This window comes from Urocitellus parryii, chromosome 10 (genome assembly GCF_045843805.1).
Source record: "Urocitellus parryii isolate mUroPar1 chromosome 10, mUroPar1.hap1, whole genome shotgun sequence".
Taxonomy (NCBI): domain Eukaryota; kingdom Metazoa; phylum Chordata; class Mammalia; order Rodentia; family Sciuridae; genus Urocitellus; species Urocitellus parryii.
The window spans coordinates 9,691,219-9,712,957 of NC_135540.1; positions in this window are offsets into that span (position 1 = coordinate 9,691,219).

Consider the following 21,739-nt stretch of genomic DNA (forward strand, 5'->3'; position numbering starts at 1 on the left):
AATGAAACGTGCAGAGAGACTGTGTCAGGAAATTACTATTTCAAAACCAATCAAATTAAATCTTGTATACTGGACTTTTAGCAAATATATATACCACACATTTCTTTTCTATCATGATAGAGAATATACTCTTTAAATTTTTCACATTTAAAAAAGAAATACTGAAGAATTAAAATGGCACAAGTAATTATTTTCAAATTTCCTTTGATTACATGTAAATGAAAACCTTCTCTCCTCTTGTTAAATTCTACAAATAATAGGAATACTTATTCTTATGTAAGATTATTTGTACAAAGTGCTATTTCTGATGTATGTCATTAAAAATTCATATTACTGGCCTTCATTTTAGGCTATACGTTCAAATAAGTTGATTTATTATGTGCTGGGCATGGTGGCACACACCTGTAATCCCAGGAATTTGGGAGGCTGTGTCAGAAGGATTGAAAGTTCTAGGCCAGCTTCAGTAAATTAAGGAGACCCTGTCTCAAAAAATTAAAAAGGGCTGGGAATTTGGCTCAGTGGGTAAGCATCCCTGGGTTCAATCCTCAGTACCTAAAGAAAGAGAAAACTTCAGATTGATAATGGTTATTTATCTCAGTGAATGCTATATAACCATATTTACAGTCTTCTTTCAAACACTTTTCTAATGCTTACCAAGAAACTTAGGTTTTATAACTGAAAAAGGATAACTTAGGATTTAGAATCAGATTTGGGACATATGACAAATTCTCAGTAAAAAGTGCTATACTAAAAAAAAATTAATTTCATATATAAGTATACAAATTCATATACATTTGTAGATATAGATACCTAAAACTAGAGAAAAACAAGGAAAATGACCTAGGCCAGAACACCAGCAACAGTTGTGCACAAGCAATCAACTAATTTAAATTTTCTACCTGGTAAGAGAGATCAGCACAGCAACTTATAAATTTTGATTTCATCACAGCTCATCAATGAAGAAGTGATGCATAACTGAACCTGTAATTAAAGAGAAGACAAGGAAATATTCATTAACCAGAACAGAGAATGGAAAATGAAGTTTGACTGTCAATCTTGGAGCAACAGATAGGAAAAAAAATGCATTCTTGTCTGAGAATCTATGGCTATCATATGTTTTGTGTCTTCAAACTTAAAAATTGTATGGCCATGAACCTACAACCTAACAAATTAACACACAAATATGTTACGTTGGTTGATACTCTGAGGGTTAGGACAAAGAAGGCACATATTTTTCTTGATCAAGAATTAGAAAACTGTTTCTGCAAAAAGTCAGAGTAAACTCTTTAGGATTTCTTGGCTATTTTTAATAACAGCATACATCCAACAAAAGGTGCGATCAACAACATAGAAAGTAAGGATGAAGAATTATTTGGAATGCAATAAGTAAACTGTTCTTATTTGGATATGAGGCATCCCCTGAAAGCTTGTTTGAGACAATACAGGATTCAGAGGTGAGATGATTAGATTATGAGAGCTGTGACCTAGTCAGCAGATTAATCCATTTGATGGATTAAGGGTTTAAATGGATTAATGGTGGTAGCTTCAAGCAGGTAGGGGCCCGCTGGCAAAAATGGGGATTATGATATCCCTGAATCATTGTACCCAAACTCTCTCTCTGCTTCCTAGCTCTCATGAACTGAGCAGCTTCTCTCTGTCACACAGCTGCTCCACATGTTCAGCCCACCTCAGCACAAGCCTGTGGAGTCAGCCAAGCACGGACTGGACCTCTGAAACCAGGAGCCCAAAGACACTTCTGCTCTAAACTGCTCTTGTTGGATCTTTGGCGACAGCAATGAAAAGCTAACACAGAAATAAAAAGAACATACAAAAAGTGGAAAGGCATGGAGTATAGAATAAAATGACCCCAGGAACATATAATTGCAGAAAGAGAATGGATAAAACAGAAACAATGTGATGATGATGGTTATCTTCCTCTAGGAAAGTTACAATAGGATACTTCCATTGTAATCACAAGAAAGGTACCGTTTTAAATACTTTATCTATCTATCTATCTATCTATCTATCTATCTATCTATCATCTATCTATCTATCTGTCTATCTATCCACATACACACACACACACACACACAAACAATGTGGATGGATGTAAAGAAACACTATATTGAATCAAACAAAAATAAATTCTGATAGAATCTATATATGAGACAGATATTCAAATTAGTGGCTGAAAAAATGCAGAACATGTGTCCAGACACTCACTATAATCTAAACTAGAATCTTAAGGAGACACAATCATATGAAGGGTCAAACAAGCATGCAGCAGCTTTGAGCACACTTGCAGACTGGAATCCAAGGACTCCCAAAATTTGACCTTAACTTCAGGGAGTCTTGTATAGGTAATCCCTGCAAAAGCAAAGTGAAATACTCAGTTTTTATTAAGTACGCTTGCAAATCATTTACAATTTTATTAAGTTTATAATTTTATTCTTCTTCTTCCAGTAATATGTGTATGTGTTTGAGAGAAATAAAGAGAATGCACATTTGCCTGCAGGTAGAAAGAGAGACAGAGAAACAGAGAAAGAGAGAGAAGGAAGAGGTTCACCATGTTTTTAAGGATAATAGAATATCTCAAAATGATTCAACAGACAAAAGAAACAATTTAAAACATAAAAGTGTCAGATGGAAGCTAGACTATAAATATGCTACAGCATTTAAAGGAATAAAATAGAAACTTAAAGATTCATTCAGGGAAAATACAAATATTCAGGGAAAATACAAACATTTGGGAATATTATGCCTTTTTCACATATTAACATAATGACTAGAGAAACAGTTCAAGTGCAAGAAGGAGAAATAAGATAAAATATTGAAGAAAAGTTAAGAGATGTAGAGAATAAAACTCAAAGCTCTAAGACATAAGTACACTTTCGAAGGACAAGACAGAGACAAAGACAAAAAACAAAGAACTGAATCAAACATTTTCAATACTGATCAAAGGCAAATATAAGCAGATTCAAACATGCCAATCAGTTCCAGATGGAGTATGAAAATTGCAATGAAGAATACAAAATGCAAAGAAAAATAAAACTTAAAAGCAGCCTGAAAGTCAGACTTAATAGCACTAAAGTAACATTGTCAACCAACAAAAATAAAACCCCAATACAGTAGAATAAGTGTAACATGTTAAAATTCAGAATTATTTCCAAAATGTAGCACAGTAATGAAATTGATAGAGACAATTAAGATAAACAAGTCAACACTGTTCATTTTTTCATGAGCAAAGCTTCACTAAGTGAAATGTGAAAGTATTTGATTAAATTGGAGGAAAAAGAATTTGAAAGAATGTTCTAGATTACAAAAAAAGATGGAAAAGCAAAGAATGTGACAAATATGTGCAGAAGTTGTGGAGAGTGAGGTGAGTAAGATGACTGACAAGAGTTGCCGGGCATACTTCACTGCCCTCCAGAGCACATGAGCAAGACAAGTACAAACAAGCACTATGGCACTGGAGGGATTCAGCCGAGTCCCACAGTGCAGGGGGGTAGTGGCAGAGATGCCACAGAACAGAGATACATCATGGCAGTATAAAAAAGGAAACTAAGTGCACCGGATTTACTATTTCTTCTCCTGAGATCAGCTCTGAACCAAGAAGGATTTTTCTTGATGAGAAAAGGTTAAGCAAGCAGGAGGCCACTAAGCATATCACTTATGCCCCAGACATCTGAGAAATTTACTGCTGAGGCCTCTTCAGTCATTAACTTACTATTGGGAGCTGCTGAGTCACCCAACTGCTGCATTGCATTGAAGAAAGAGTCCAGCCTTCCTTGTGTCCCACTTTACCCAGGCTCTTCTTCATGCTGCAGTCTTGAGACTCTCACCACCTGGGATCCTGTAAAGCAACTGCACAGCTGCCCACCCCCACCAGCAAGCTCTGCCCATCCAGCAGTAAACCACTCAGCAGACCCTGACATACTCACATTGCCACGGGAAACACTAGTGCAGCACACCCTGAGCTTCTCAGCCTACAGAAACCTCCTGAAATTAGTTTTCTGGCCTCACCCACCCTTCTGCTGCCCTGGAAACAGTCAAGAAACCAAACTTGAGAGTGTCTTAGCCCACCCAGAGTACCAGAAAGCAGCAAGGAGACACCCACCCCCTCTCCCTCTACCCCGTGAAGCAGCAAAGGGGGCTTGTTCACCCCAGCCATCACTATTCCTAGAGCACCTGGACATCTTGCCCTTAACAGCTCAGTCCACAGAGCCCCACAGATGCAGACAATGGCTCCACCCACTCACAAACCTAAGAAGCAAGTGATTCCATTTTTCCTAAGTTGTTCAGGCTGCCAAGCCCCAAGGAAGCAATTAAAGAGCCCTGTGGAAGGCTCTGGGGTCTCAAGAAGTAGTTGGGTGGTCCATTTGAGGAAGCTTGGCCCACTGAGGCAGTGAGAAGCACACCTTCATCCTGCCAACCTACTCTTGGCTCTGGGAGGCAGCTGGGCAGTTGCTCTTAAGAAACTTGTGGACATCACCAACATTGTTATTGCTGAAAGATATTCTCAGACACTACACTAAAGAATACACCTGAAACCAAAACCAACACCACATAGCCAACAAACACCCTGGGTCAAATCATTGGCAAAGATTCTTTAACAATTACAACTATTCTATAAATTCAGTATAGACAACTAAAATGTACCAGGTTCAAAAGTAAAAATGTAGGGACACAGCAAGCACCCACGAAAAATATGGTATTGTAATTTGTCCAAAGAAACACAATAACTCTCTAACAACAGATATCCCCTAAAAGGAAAAGAAACAAACTACCTGACAAAGAGTTGAATGATTTTAAGGAGACAATGAGATAAAGGACAGTATGAACAACAGACAAATACTGAAATGAATTTAGGAGAAAAATTTATGGTATAAATGAGAAATTCAACAAAGACACAAAGATCATAAAAAGAACCAACCAGAAATTTTGAAGCTAAATAACTCAGTGAATAAAATAAAAAAAAAAATACAATTACAATATCAGTCGCAGAACTCACCAAGCAGAAGAATTTTTACCTGGAAGACTTGTCAAGGATGGTTGGTCAAAGAAAGTCTCAGAAAAGCTTGATAACAATCTCTGCTCTGGCTGCCAGAAACTAAAGATTTGGGTGATCTGAAGTCATTTCTATCCTGCACTTGTGGATGAATGCAAACTAACACCAAAGGAAGTCTGGAGTTCTCTTTGTTCTTTTTCATTGTTTTAATATTTTTTTAAATATTTCAGAGCCCTTAGATATAGAACTTTTACAGTTTCAATTTTCTGAAATCCTTGGGCAATAGATCAGATTGTAAAAATATAACTGGGAAAAGAATTGTGGAATTTGTATTTTTACAGACCATTTTTTTTTCAGTCCTTAGCTAACTAGTGTGGGCAATTACATACACATATCAGAGGAAAGTCCACTAACAGGTCATCTTCTTCTTTGAGGGCACATGTTGAGGTACTGACCCAAGATGAAGTAATGGATGGTCTTCCTCAATAATGCATTTTGGTCACAATATAATCTGGGAGACCAGGAGAAAGGGCTTCAGCATGCATCCCTAAATTCCACTAGTACTTTGCAACTAGATCCATCTTGCTTGAGGAAGAGATAAATGCAAGAAAATTCCCTATGTGCATGGTTGTGTGAGCTTATATAAGAATGAAGGACTTCAGAAGAAATATGAATTGGCCAGAATGAGGGCTAAACCTCTGATCATAACTGGAGACACCTCTTGTGTCTGAAATTCCCTCCTAGAAGGATGCCTAGCTTTCTCTTCCCCCAGGTCTAGACAGAGAGGTGATTTCTTCCCACTGTTGATGATTCCCATATGTAGGATCAGGAGACTACAGCCTCCTCTGTATTCTCCTGATCCTACACGCACACATGCAGACTTCTCCCAGAGCCTGCACATCTAGAGCCGCTCTACAGTTACACACTCCCTCTTCCTGACAGCACTGCTAGGAAACTCAGGAAAGGCAGTTTTCTCCTTTTACAGGCTCCAAATGCAGAGAAACAGCTCGACCGAGTCCATGTACTTTGTCACTGTGTCTGCTTTGTACACCTGGAAGGTTCATAACCAAGGTCGGAGGGAACAACTGGGATTTTTATCTTTACAACCCATAACCCTACATGAAAAGATATTCAAATTCTTCTGCTCTCCCTTTTAACTGGAGAATTTAGCATTATAATGATCAAAGTTTATACTAGATCACCTGAAAAGATGAGTCAGAATGACTTGGGGATTTGGCTGTAAGTTTCTTTGAAGAGTCTCTCATCTGAAACAAACAGAAAAACAAAACAAAACAAAAAGCTGAAGTCATAGTAACTGTCATTAAAAGGGGCAGCAGGTTTTTACCCTGTAGGTATAGGAGCCTTACCCTAAAAGTGTCTGCCTAATGGCTAACAAAATGTTTCAAAAATTAAACAACAAATTAAATATTAAAATAGTCACAAAGAAGTAGCAAGTGACATGGGGGGAAAATGAAGTAAACATGTTGAAATTTCTGTGTTTCAAATAACAGCTTAATCTTATTCCTGGCTTTGAAAAATCAGAAAATTATATATTGTCAAATATATCTTTTCTAAACCTTAATATTCCAACAGGTAGATTATATCTCTCACAATGTGTTGTACACTTCTCAACTGGAGATTCATGGTGCATATTAAAATTTTTAAAAAGCCTTAAAGAAGGAATACAGCATTCCTTCTATTTTGATTTGATAATTACTTTAAAAAGATTTTTTAAAAAATTAATATTCCACCGTATCAAGGCTATTCTGCACTAAAAATTTATCTCTGGTTAGTTATTTTTGCACTGTCTTTCATTTCTTTATAAAATTCTCATTTTGCAACTTGAGATATTTGAAGATACTGTTTTTCCCCTAAGATATTTTTTTCTTTCTTTCTTTTTTAAGTTAAAACTATATTTCTGAAAAAGTGACTTTTGTAAACTTGTGACTTCTTAAATATAGTGCCATTATTAACATTACAGTTTCTAGAACAATTCAGAATCTAAACATATACTGTTTATCAGAAATGGGCAATATTGTTTCAACTTAACCTTGAAAAAGTTAAAAAAAATTGAGTCTCAGTCCAATAGCAGCTAAAAGATCTCAGAAACAGTAATCTTAGTGGCAGCCTGGCAGACACAATCTACACAGAACTTAATCAAAATAAGATTAAAAGTCCATAGCAATTTCCTTGAGTGGCCAGTCAGAGATCCCCTATTACAGTCACCCACCAGCCAGCCCCTGGGGCCTATTTCAGAAATAAATTGGTTCGTAAATGAGCTGATGCAGAAGAAAAAAAAATGTTTTCTTGAGACTGCACCCTAAGTTTTATCAAGTAACATGGGGAAACTTCAGTCTTTTTATTTTGAATTTCTTTCTACTTTCTATCTGCTTCAATTTATTAGTTTTATCTTAAATGCTAATTTTATAAGATTATATGATTTTTCATATGATTTAATAGGTGGCATTAAATAGTTAATAAGATAGCACAGCTATAACATCTGGGAAGTTGTTCAGGGAAAAATTCTACATATGATTACTAAAAGATTTCCATAATTATCATGTTCACGTTACCTAGCAATCACAAACAGTACATAATGTCAGAAAAATCTGCAAGCATTGCCATTATTTAAAGTAAAAGTTTCAAGAATTCAAAGGAAACATCATCTTACCAATAATTTAATGAGTAGAAGATTCTTAAATGTTTACATCACTGAAAAATCAAATTGTAGGTGTACTGTACAGTTATTTCCATTTATACTGATTCTTCTATAGAATGTCAATTAAAATATATTTCTAATACCATACTGTTTAAAATGCTTTGTGGATTATTAATTTTGCATGTATTTCCATATTTGATCATCACAAAAACCTCCTATAGGTATTCCTAATATACTTTAATGAGCAGACAAATATGGAAATTAAAAGTTTAACTATTTTCTTAAGAATATATAGTAGATGATAGCAAGCATCCTAAAATCATGACTTTGGTGTTTTAAGATTAAAAAAAAAAGATTAAATGGCTTGACATAATCTCAGAATTATCTTAGATTGACCATGCATCTTGTAAGTGCTTTGATTTTTGTAGATTGTGTTCTTAAATTGAGTTACACATGAGAATTTTCATGGCTTCTTAGTAAAAGGCAGGGGAATTGACCAGGACCAAAGATACTCTAAGTTTAAATCAGGATCTAATAACTGTGGTTGATTTTAATGCAAGTGACCAATAACAATCATCCCTTAAACCTGGACTCTAAATATGATTTTGAAACTAAAAAGCAACAGGACTGCATAGCATAAAATAAAGACTGCTAGATTAAATTGGTTTCAATACATGTTAATTACAATTTGAATCTTATAACCCAAAATATTTCAAGGAAATTGTAAAACATCTTATCATAACAGAATAATCACATATCCATAAGTAATTGATGAAATAAACATGAACTGTCATTATGTTAAAATATTATTCAGTTAAGGTGAGTTTTGGGAATCAATCAAATGGCTAATTACAAAATATGGTCAATTTGTTATATAAGTCATCTCACTTTATTCTAAAGTTTATGATATCCTAGATTTTTCAATGGTGCTTCTTTAGATATTATATAAATATTAATGGATAATTGAGGAACTGACTGAAAGAAGGGAATAAATTTTAATGGTCATCACAGTATGCTTCAGAAGAAGTTTAGGTAAACATTGTAATGGAAACAAATATTTTCAAAAGTATCTCCCAATGCACATCATTCTACTAAAAACAATTTTGAATAGCTACTATTAAAATATAAATTTTCTTTATCCTTAATAATATAAATATTTTTTGGTGAAATATTATTAAAACATTCAAAATTTACTTCTCTCTGGTTATCAGAGAATAGCTATGAAGTCTTAGATTCCTATTTTGTTTTGGAGAATGATTGGAATAACAAGTAAATATAAACACACATACACACACACACATAAATATATTCACCTGTAGTTGTTAGTTACAAAAAAATAATGGATAAAGTTCTGGCAATTAAGAGACATTATTATGTTAGCTTAGTAATAGGGTTTCACTGTCACTAGGACATACTCTTTCAAAACAGCTTAAAGTCTATAAGCCAGACCATCAACCCAATTTTTCTGCTAGAACTCAACACATAGAAACTGCTTCTTTGAAAAAATGTTTGGGGTTCTCTTAGTTGTATATAGGAAGAAAGTTGGCCACAAGGACTCAAGATAGCCCAGAAGTCCTGTTTTCACTTCAGAATTTGACCTAAGTTGCATAAAATGTTATTTTTGTCTTTTGTCTTTTAGTGAACACATGATTTTCCCATTTTTGTAATTCAAATAAAGACATCCTTGCTCTTACCCCAATGTTGTTTTGGGATTCTACCCTGATACATAACAAAAGGAAAAATATATGATCCTTAAATAGGAATTCCTCTTTTTAAACTCAATCTCTCTAACATCAGGCTGACATGAAGTCTGACATGAAGAGGGCTTCACCAAGATTATTATTACAGAATGGAGTGATTTGTGGCAAGAAGAATTCGTGGGGAAAACATAGCCAATGTTAACATGGAAACAAAACACTGCTTGAGGTAAAATTTATCCAAGAACAATTTTATCTTCCACTCCAGTAACAAATGTGTTTAGGTTGTTGTTATATATTCATCAGCAGTAAATAAGAAGCAGAAATCATCTATGTCAACCCAATGATAAGCATACATTTTAAATAAAAATTGCAACACTTTGCTTACATTTGGTATATGATTTAGTGCATTTGACCTAGAAGTATGTTTATTTCTGTGCTTTCTGGGCGTGTTTAAAAAAGTCACCCATCTATACACTTTCCAACTGTAAAACATTTGAATATTTTGAATATAATATTAAATAAATATTTCTACCAATTATTTTAGACCTCAAAGTTTTATAAATTTTAATCCTCAAGTAATTAGAACTAAAAATAACTATATTGTCCATGAAATTCTAAATTTGAACTTAGATTCTTCTTGTTTACTCCTACATTGTAATTCATACCTTGGTTAAAGCCACTCCATGATATTATTTAGAAGTACTTTAGTAACAAATTATTCAAATCATTTTTAGTTATTTGTTCAAAAATACTTTCATGCTACTAGTAAATGTAATCCAACACAACAATATTTAATGAGGGATTTTCAAGTATGGAACACATAGTAGGACCTCTGAAGGATGCAAAACAGGTACAAATGTCACACTAATCAAAATATGTGCAGTGTCATAGAGTAAAGCAAGACCTGTTAGAAGAGTAATTATATTAAGAGACTATAAGAAATTCAATTCATTTTGACTGCCTCCAACTTTACTTGCTAATTCTTGTTTATACTCTTTAGTTTACTCTTAAATTAATTATTTTTACAAATCACTTCATCTGAAGAAAGAGACTCTTTTTCTTTCTATGAGTCAATATTATGCAATTGCACATACCTGTATGTCAGGTCTACAGAGGCTAATCATCCCATAATGGTTTTTATGCTTTTTGATCTGAGGTTAGTTGGTGCTTTCAGGCAAAACTGAATGAGTTTCCAATAGCCACTACGAAATTACAAGAAAAGCAGACACAAAGCGCCTGGGGTTATCCTCAAATAAAGTTACATTTGAATTGCATCCAATATCCTTTATTACAATGTGTAGATGCTCAAAGCAAATAAAATAGCATCTCTCTGCCTCTGTGACTTAAATTCATAGTGCTGTGTTTGTAAGTTTTGTTATGTCAACTTTACTGAAGGAATTTCAAGATATTTGACAAATAGGAAATTTTTTTTTTGTAATATTGAAGATTGGCTTGTGGGGCAAAACAAGGAATGAAATCTATAGCTGATTGAATAATAAAAAGTCATCAATTGTGATTCCACTTATGAACTATTTAACTTAGGTTAGAGCATATTCTTCAACTAAAACTATGAGCAAATTAGTGAAAAAAATAATTTAAAAAATACCTCAGAGAATAAGTTTCAAATTACAAGTACTAAAGATGTTTCATCACTTACTGCTCATTATGAGTAAAAGCACATCACATTCATGCCATATTTTAAGTCATTACTACACATTCACAAATATTTTCTTATTCCAACTCACAATTCAGGAAGTATACTTATATAGTAAAATGAACATAGATCGTCTTTACAGTCATTCTTAATCTGGTCCTCAACACAGTAGAGAATAATAATACATACCTGGGTCTGTTTAGACATCATCCACAATAGGGTCATTTCACTTGCACTGGCTTGGTCTTTATCATTTGCCTGAATTAGTGAGGATTACTGCTTTAATGTAGTCTGGAGTGCACATCTAGATGATAAGTGAATCTTTCTGGTGACTTCAAATTGGGCAATATCAGTCCCTGACATACCTTTTCTATGGCAGGAGAGCCCACTTTCATCCAGCACAGAACAGAGTTATAAAGTAACAATGATCACCTGTTATGGTTTAGATACAAGGTGTCCTGCTAAAGCTCATGTGTGGGACAATGCAAGAAAGTTTAGAGGTGGAGTGACTGGGTTAGAAGAGTTTTAACCTGACCAGTGCCTTAATCCCCTGATAAGGATGAACTGAGTGGCAACTGTAGGCAGATAGAGTGTGGCAGGATGCAGGGATCACTGGAGAGATGCCTGTGGGCATATATTTTGTATGTGATGAGGAGAGTTTCTCTCTCTGCTTCCTGGTGCAAGGTCCTGAGCTGCTTTCCTCTATCACACTCTTCCACCATGATGTTCTGCCTCACTAGGGCTCACAGCAATGGAGCTGGCCATTGATAGATTGAGGCCTCTGAAACGCTGAGCCTTCAAATCCTCTCTTCTTCCTCTCATTGTTCTTGCCAGGCCTTTTGGGCACAGCCCTGGAAAAGCTGACTAAAACATCATGGCGATGACTATCAGGGACCTCAGTGGGGGAGCCAACTTGTATCTAAAAAATGACTGAGAAATGCCATTTCATTCCTTGAAGATATTTTTCTTTTCTACTTTTTTTTTTTTTAGTTGTAGACACAATACCTTTATTTGTTTATTTATCTTTATGTGGTGCTGAGGATCGAATCCAGTGTCTCACACGTGTGAGGCAAGGTTCTACCACTGAACCACAATCCCAGCCCCTGAAGCTATTTTTCTCATGGGCTAATATGAAGTAAACTGTGTTTCTGGCCATTCCTTTCATGATCTTTCTCCTTCCACACAATGAGGAGGTGAAAACCACCCCTGCTCTCTGCTCCCGTCTCAAACCCTAACTGTCCTCTACCTTCTTCCTAACTGTGTCAGCAGACATTTCTTCTGACTTCACTGGAAGCAGTCTTGAGAAGATAACTCCATGATACACCCACTCACATGTCAACCTTCCTTCTTTCTGTCCCCTCCCCTTCTCATCCCAACAGATTAGCTGGCTCTGCTCCCATGGGGAGAGCAGGAGCCCACTCATAGGATGCGTCCTATCCTCTCTTGCCCCACTCGACACACCTCCCTCCCTAAATTATCACCTCTTTACCTTAATTTATAAATTTTACTCTTATTTCACTGCATGTTATCTTACAATCCTGCAGTATTAACCTAATTATCTGCTTTAATTTCTTCTTTCAAAAGGGCTTTCTATAATCAGTGTCTCAGCTTCTGTTCTCTTAATTTCTCTTAAATACATTCTAATCCAGTTTTAAACCTTGCCATTTCACTCAAACTCATCTTCATAACATTACCAACAGCCTCCCTTTAATGAAATTTATTACTGTTTTCACTTTTCATTATTTTCATTCTATCTATGACTTTTGGCAAAACTACTGGTCCTTCCTTTGCATTATTTCTTCTCTTGGTTCCCAGAACCACACTCCTCCAATTCTCTCTCTCTCTCTCTCTCTCTCTCTCTCTCTCTCTCTTTATTATGTCAAAGCCTGCTCCTTTGTGTTTAATTTCTGTCATTTTTCTCCTCTTTGTGGACTACATCTACATGCTAAAGTGCACCAGAAATAAAGTCTCCTCTATCACAGACAGTCATTTTGGGTGGTGGTGATCTCATCTTGCCCATTGGCTTTCCTAGTACTGGTTAATGGAATCTCAACTTTCTCTCATGATATCCAAATGCTAATGAAAAAGCGCCCTTTGGACACTGGAAATTGTATTTCAAATAAGTATGTCATCATAATAGTTAACTCCTATCTTTTCCTCTAAAGTCTTCATGAAGCAGGGGTAACATCATGTTTCCATGTATAGAATAGTAGAAGTCTTCCTTGTTTTCTCTCCTTTTTTCAGAACACATTGCCAATCTGATCTGCATGATGAGACCATCCAAAACGGGTTGACTGTTCATGACCTCTTCCAGTGCTACTTCAGCTGTTCCCCACTTCAGCCTGCCTGGGGTGCTGGTCAACCTTCCCTGTGGCTCACCTTGTGCTCCATCTCACAGTCTTACAGACTATTTTCCACATAGTATCAAGAATCCTCATTTTAAGTCAGATCATGTAATTCTCCTGATCAAATCTGTAACACTTTAGAATAAAATGCATTTCTCCATCACAGCTTTTGCTATGAGATTTGATCTGACCTCAGATTATTGCTTGACCTCCTCTTCTACCATTCTTCCTATTGCTGATTCCAAACATGGTGCTGGTTTGCTCTCAGGAACACGTGAACCTTTTTAAATACATAGAGTCTGTGTTCTCTCCAGTGCAATGGTCTTCAACCAAATTACAAATAGCTTATTTTCTCCCTTTACTCATGGCTCAACACATAGATTTTTAAATTTCAAATTTTTTTATTACCTAGATTTTATCCTTCAATTGACTATTGCTCCTCATAGTAATTATGACTATTCAAAAATAATATCTATATTTCTGCTGCCTATTACCAAGTTCCTTCATCTGCATTGTAGCTTCATGAGGGCAGGGACCTTGTGAAAACTGTCTATTACTGCATCCCCAGAACAGAAAGTAATAGCTGCACAGAAGTCCAAGACAAGGGTTCAGCAAATTAGTAAATGAAAGCAAGCAGGAAAGTAAGAGAGATTACATTGAATGAAGGACTAAATGAAAAATGATTAGATGAAACTAGAATAGGTTACATAATATTTTTAACAAAGTACATAGGTACAGTGCTGTGAAACACGTACTCAAATGTCTGGCTTCTCAAGCACATTTTTACTCACTTTTCTGTCTCCAAACAGTGCAGTATCACATTCATCTATGGCTCAGGTCTCTCTCCTAAGCATTTCCTCCACTAGTGAGTCTTGTACTTGTTGTATTCCCATCCTAATGTCCAAAGGAACATTGTAAATGTCCAAAGGAACATTGTAATATATTTACATAAAATATATAAAATTTATATAGTAGAAGATATATCACAGAAGTATGCCCAAGTGAAGAGCAAACTGACAGTGGAAAAGGTGAAAATCTCACATTCTTTAGAAATTAGCATGGATTAGAATGTAGGTAAGTACAAAATACACTAATCACATCAAACACCAGTTTTAATTACATCTTTTCCTCCACCAGCAGCTGTGCTGAGTCACTTGTCACTTAACTATTAATCTCCTCAAAGCAATATCCGAGAATTCCAATTTGCCCTCTTTGTCTTGTTTTCTGTATAGCGTTGTTCCAATAGAAAATAATTTTAAAACCATATGTAATCACTATGAAGCAATTCTCAATCATCTATTTTCATTACATGCCTGCTTATTTAGGTTTATATTTGATTTTTAGTAAATATTATTTATACAGATAGTTCCTTCTTTAGTGAAGTATACCTACAATTGAATTTGTTTTCGTTTTAAAGGAAAGCAATATTGCAAAATAAATGTTGGCATTGCAATTTTTTTAGAGTGGTCCCAGATTTTTTTAATTGACAGTGAAGTTGGATTTTTTTTGTAACTGTTCAAAGACAAACTAATAAAAATCTATATTTAAAAAAATTGTAACTATTTACTTTGTAGTTCAATTTTAAAAGGCGTTTATCATTACAACACAGTGTCTCAGTATAGATGCTACCTCTGAATCTGATCCTCCCAACAACTGGCAATAAGAGTGCTGATATACTTCTCCATAACAGTTATAAAAACATGTAATCATCTGAAATCACATACTGATTTTCACTTCTTTTTCTAAATATGGTTAGATGAAAATATTTTACTTTCAAAAGTAGATTTTTGTCTTGTTCTTTAGCTTTTTCTTATTTTTTTCCTCTTTAAGAATAGATTTTTGTGTGAAGTATTAAGATACAAGTGTAGACTCTAAAAGCAAAGTCTGTTTTGTTGTTAGCCAAAATATTCCCTCCGACTTTCCATTTCTTATAAAAGCTCTAAGTGCTTCTGAGTGAATATTTCCCTGAAAGGTTCCAAGTCCAAGTTTAGGTGAGTCTTCCAAACCATAGGAATCTTTTTTTTTCTGGGTAAATAATTTATTTCTGAATATGTCAATATCAAGTAAAATGTATCCATATGAAAAAGAGCACTTCCTCTACTATATTTTTGTTGTATTTATTCTCCTAAAAAGAATAGTTGCTACAAGATAATAAAATAGATAATATTTACTAAAATAAAATTGTGTATATATGATAATGTTAAATATATTTAAATATGGTATGCATGTATTAAGGCAATCAACATTAATTTCAGCCATAATCCTGATTAAAGCAAGGGGCACTGACCAACATGTCTAAAATTATTATTGACAGCAGGACCAAACTTGTAGCTGAGTCAATTGACAAGTGAGAGTTTAGGCAAACTAGTGTATAATTGTCAATTTGGGGCAGTTGATGCCATTGATTGCTTGAAAAATGTACCTCCCAGAATTACTCTCTACGTCTTGTACTTCCATTTATTACACATTTTTCCTTGGTTCTGCGTAAATACTCAGCTATTTTAGAATTTTATTACTGATTTCCTTCATGTCTGCAGCCATGCTTGGAGTCCACTAAGGCTTGTTACAGTCCCTGCCCAGTAGCTCCCCTGTTCTCCTGGCCTTCTCTCCTATGTTCACATGTTTCTTCCAATATCTCTGGTACACTGGATTGACTCCCAAATATATATATATATATATATATATATATATATATATATATATATATATATATATATATATATCATACTGGTGCACCATCATCTAAATAATTATTGTGTAAAAAAGGGATACATTAATATGTAACTCTTAAAAAAACACTTCTCAGAAAACAAAGCAATATTTTGGAAAGAACTGACAAAGACAAACTGCTGAAAATTGCTGTCAAAATGGATTTATGAGTCAGCATCTATGAGGGCTGTGGAACATGTCTGTCCATTTGCTGTGTTTCATTTTGTCTTACTTGTGGATGTAACAAGTATCTGCATGCATATTATCTCTTATGTCTCTTCAATTAACTGGTTCATTAAAAAAACACTGAAAACTATAGACTATATTTTTTAAGAAACAATGCTCAATGCTCAAGACATAGACTTTGATCATATCTATGCACATATGTATATATACATATATGTATATATATACATATATCTGTGTATATATGCACACACATTATATATATATATGCACACATTACATATATATATATATACGCACACACACACACACACATATATATATGTGTGTGTGTGCGTATATATATATATAAAACTCACAAGTAAGTATACATATATATCTTTGTGTATGTGTCTATGTGTTTGTTGATTCCTGTGTTTGAAATTAAAGAAAATTCTTTGGACTATGAGTATGGAATTGACTCTTGAAAGATTCATTTTTGAAAGAATAGTTCTCCCTCTTCCTCTCCTATACTGATTATTCAAAGTCTTTATAATGTTTCTGATTATTTTTAGGATTTAATACACAGCATCAGTTTGGAATTTGTGTTATATTTGAATTTTGGAGATATTATCTCTTATTCAATTCAAAACTCTGCTTTTTCTCCAACTCAGTCTGTCTCCTACCTGAGCAATTTGCAGGAGAGCATGGGGATAGGATGTCTAACATTTTATTATTAACTCTTGAATCTTTGCCAATCTCTGTGCAATTTCTAGCTTTACAAGGTAGGAATAAGGGGGGAAGGGGCATAAGGTACCTTACTTAATTCCTTTAGTTCTTGCTGGCAAGTGTCCAGAAGATTGCGGGATGTCTACTTCTAAGCTCCTTCTTTTGTGAGGCATCAATTATTAAGAAACTGCACCACCAGATTATCTCAACCATAGCTCCATGTTTCAAGCAGTGTCATTTTGAATTGGCCACTACAGTTTACTCTCCTTCCATGAGGTCCAACTGTGAAGACCTAAACATGCTCCTTTTCCTGAGCTCACATCGTCATTGAAAACACTTCTCTTTGGTTTGATTATTTTAAGGTGAAACAAGTCCAGCTACCAACTCAGTATGCTCATCTGACCACCCCAAATCACTGATATACATGCAATTTGCAGTCAGCCCAGTTCATTTGTCTAATTTATTCCTAAAAACAAAACAGTCAAACAAAAAACGTATCAATTTTAAGGTTTTTTAAGGTTTAAGTCAGATGCTAATCCTTCAGTTTCTCCACCGTGCTTTATAATACCCTTCATTTGGCATCCAGTGAGGCATGAGCCCAGCATCATTATCTCTCCATAGGCAACCTCCCAGCAGGAAAAAAAAAATATTCTTTGAAAACAAAACTTCAGGTAATGAGAGATGAGCAAACATGTCTCAGCAACATGATCACAATCACCACAATCACATGGCCTATCTGCTTTGAATAGGTACCACCTATTCTTTTGAGTCTTCAAGACCTTTACTAGGATTTGAGATATTACAAGAAATCACACTTAGCATCTACTTAATTTCATATCATTTTTAACAATTTATGCTTTATTGAATTAATTATATTAAGCAATTTGTGAAATACAACTTGTCAAAAAGGCTGCCACAGTGATGGATTTGGAGCTCAGGGTAAAGCTGACACCTGTACAGATGTTCCTGCAGGAAGTAGATGATAGTTTGGCATTAAACAGTACCTTACTCTATAAGAAAAGTTATGGTGCATGGGAGTGGGGTTAAAACTTGATTTGCATCTAAAATTTCATAAATAATGAATAAATATCAAAAATAATGTATATGCATTATAATATGCAGAGATACATGTATATGCATTATAATATACACCGAGAGATACAGGGTCATAAATTCTAAGTGCTCATATTTGATAGCATCATCTTATGACTCAATAAGATGCATCTGTAAAAACTAAAATTTATTTATTTTTACCAAACAAGGCAATGTCCAGTAAGAAAATAAATCACTCTCTAACAACTGCTTTGAAATAAATAATTGATATCTGAAAACTAAAAATGTACTATTATCATTTCATTTATTATAATGCATTGATACATATGTCCACGAGTTTCTTGCTTCCACAACTCTGTGAACTGAAGGGTGAGAGGAGGTAAACTTACCCCAGCATTCTCAAAACCAACAGCAATATCTGATATTTCAGAACATTTAATAAATGTTTGTTGAACTGAACTGAATCTGATAGAAGAGAAGATTTTGCTTTGGTTAAATGACCTTTTTCAGATTATTTTCTCAGTAAAAATTAATATGACCAGTTTGTGTCATCTTATGCAAACATCAATATCCCTTACTGACTTTTTTCACTAAGTTACATGTTTCTTATTGCAAAATCTTTTTCATGGATGTCCCTGTACACATAGATCCCAGGTACTAGCTGTAGAAATTTATAAGCTAATAGATTTTTATCATGTTGTCTAATATAGCATAAACATTTTTCAAATGGGTTCACAGATCATTTATAATATTATTTTCATAGCAGCATTAGAGAAGAAAGCTATAGTTGAAAAGGTGAGATAAATATATCAACTAGAGATCAACAAAGTTTGGTTTCAGGAATCAATTTGAAAATAGTCAAATAGTCATTTCCTTTTCAAAACTAAACTACTAAAATGACAGACATATTAGCCAACAAATCTCTCTCATAGAAAAGGGAAATTGTTAGTGTTAGAAAAACAAAATCTAGCCAATTATCTTTGTTTTTACCAGAAATTGGGAAACTAGATTTATTCACCTTGAATAAGTATTCCTAGTTTGTTTCCTCTAAAATATTACCCTCACTATGGATCATTTTCTATTTTTTTTCTATACGAAAAAGTGAAATCTCAGTTTAACAAAATATTCAGGAAAGTTAAGGTATTTTAAATTTTTCTGTTTATTAAACTGTGTAATTGTGTGAGATAATCTATCATTTATATGAGAATCAATGTTTAAGATCTATTTGAAAATATCTGAAATAAATTACTGTGTCCATAAATTAAAAGTTGAATGGTCATTCTTATGTAAGATTACACAAATTCATAGATACATCTATCTATAAATCATATAAGAAAATGAATGGCTATTAATTCTAATAATATATGCCTGTTCTTCTCTCAGAGAGTAATACACACTTTTTTATAAAATATTTTATTTGCTGTATTTTGTGCTAATTGACACATAATTGCAATTTCTTTTTGATGAATTAACATAGTTATCTGATGATCACTCCAATCTAAAAGATGGTTTTATGCTTTTTAAAATTATTTTCCTCCTCTACTTCAGAGGTAAAATGATAATTTCTATCATGTTTGATACATTATATCTTATAATTCTTATAATTGCGATTCCTATAGGATATTGTGTGTGTGGTTTTTTTATTTATTATGAAGTATTTGAGATTTGTTCCCATGTTGTGTATATCATTAGTTCATTCTCCCTTATCACTTCTAATTTCCTACGAACTTGTCAAATTTTATTCATTCTCTCATTAATGGAAGTTCAGATGGCTCTCAGCTTTAGCTCTGACAAATAAAGATCTTGTGTGCATTCTCAAACAAGTCTTTGTGTAAACATATGTTTCTATTTCCGTCGGATAAATTTCTGGGACTGAAATTGCTGTCTTATGTGGTAGACATATGTTCAATTTATTAAGAAACAAATTATTTTGAGAAATGGTTGTAACATTTTACACTCTTACAAAAATCAACCAAATATGATTCCTTGTTTCCCAACATATTAGAGAATATTCCTATTTTTCTTTTAGCATCAGTTCTAGTGGTACAAAAGAGGATCTCATTGAATTTTTGAAAGCATTTTCCTCTTATATAAACATACTGAGAATATTTTTATGTTCTGTTAGACCACTTGTATCACTTTAAAAAATATTTTTTTCCTTTTGGAAGGTTTTTGTACATAGCAGATCTTAAAAGTGCTTTGCATATTCTGAACACCCATTGTATGTCATATTATATGGGATACTTTCTTCCAGTCACTTGTTAAATTTTCATTATCTCATGTTTTGCAGTTTGATTTAAAGATTTTTAAAATAATGTTTAAATTATTGCAGTCTACAACTTACTGATTTTATACTATTTACTGCTATTTCAATTCAAAAATAATAGATATTCCTCCCCAAATAGTTTAAAGATGTTATTTGATATTTTCTTTTAAAAGTGTTCTGAACATAAGAAGATTTCAGTTTTACCTGCAGTTAAAATATTGAATTAACTTCTGTGTATTGCGTGAGTACAGAAATTATATATGTATTTTTTAAAAAATACAAGCATGCATTTGCTTCACTAAATATTATGAAGTGTTATTGTACCCATTAATTTTATAATTTTGTAAAAAATCGACAGTATACGTTTAGGTCTAATTCTCAACTCTTCTCTATTCTTATTATGTACATGGCATAATGTTTTGATTGGAGCAGCTTTATGAAATGTCTGCAAATTTGTTCAACTTTTTCCAATCCCCCCCCCCCCCAACCATGGCTTAATCACAAAGCCACATCTGCAGCCATTTTTTGGTTGTTTGCTTGTTTTGTTTTGCTGGGGTGGGTACATGGGATTGAACTCATGGGCATTTGACAACAAAGCCACACTCCCAGCCATATTTTGTGTTGTATTTAGAAACAGTGTCTCACTGAGTTGCTTAGGATCTTGCTTTTACTGTGGCTGGCTTTGAACTCCCTATTCTCCTGCCTCAGCTTCGAGAGATGCCAGGATTACAGGCATATGTCACCTTAACTGGCTCCCCCTGCCCACCTCTTTTTTTTATTTCAGTTTCTTTGTATTTTCCAGGGGAATTTTAAAAATAGGGATTACATTTCTTCAAAGAGTTGGCTAGAATTTACTGTCAAATTGTAACCTATAAATTGTTATCTATACATTGCAGTGATTATATAGATTAATTTTCAAATAATTGTCATCTAAAAATTTTGAAACATCATAAATATGGTAGGATGTTTATATTTATTTAGGTATTCTTTAATGTATTTATAATGAATTTAAAAATTTTTAGTATGGAAGGTCTGCATGAGTTGTATTAAAATTATTCTTAAGAATTTAATTCCTAGCTACTTGGGAGGCTAAGGTAGGAGTATCAAGAGTTAACAGTCAGCCTCATCAACTTAGGGAGGCCCTAAGCAACTTAATAAGACCCTGTTTCAGATAAAATATAAAAAGTTCTGGAAATGTGACTCAGAGGTTAAATGCCTTTGGGTTTAATTCCTGGTATCCAAAGGAAAAAAAATCATGATTTTATTACTACTAAAAATTAAATTATATTTAAAAATCAATTCTCATTTATTTCTACTACATAGAAATTCAACTAATTTTTGCATATGATAATTTGTATATTAACTTTATGTCCTACAACATTGCTGAATTTGCTTCTCATTGTTAATAGTGATTTTTGAAAATAGAGGAATCAGGATTTTCTACATGCAAA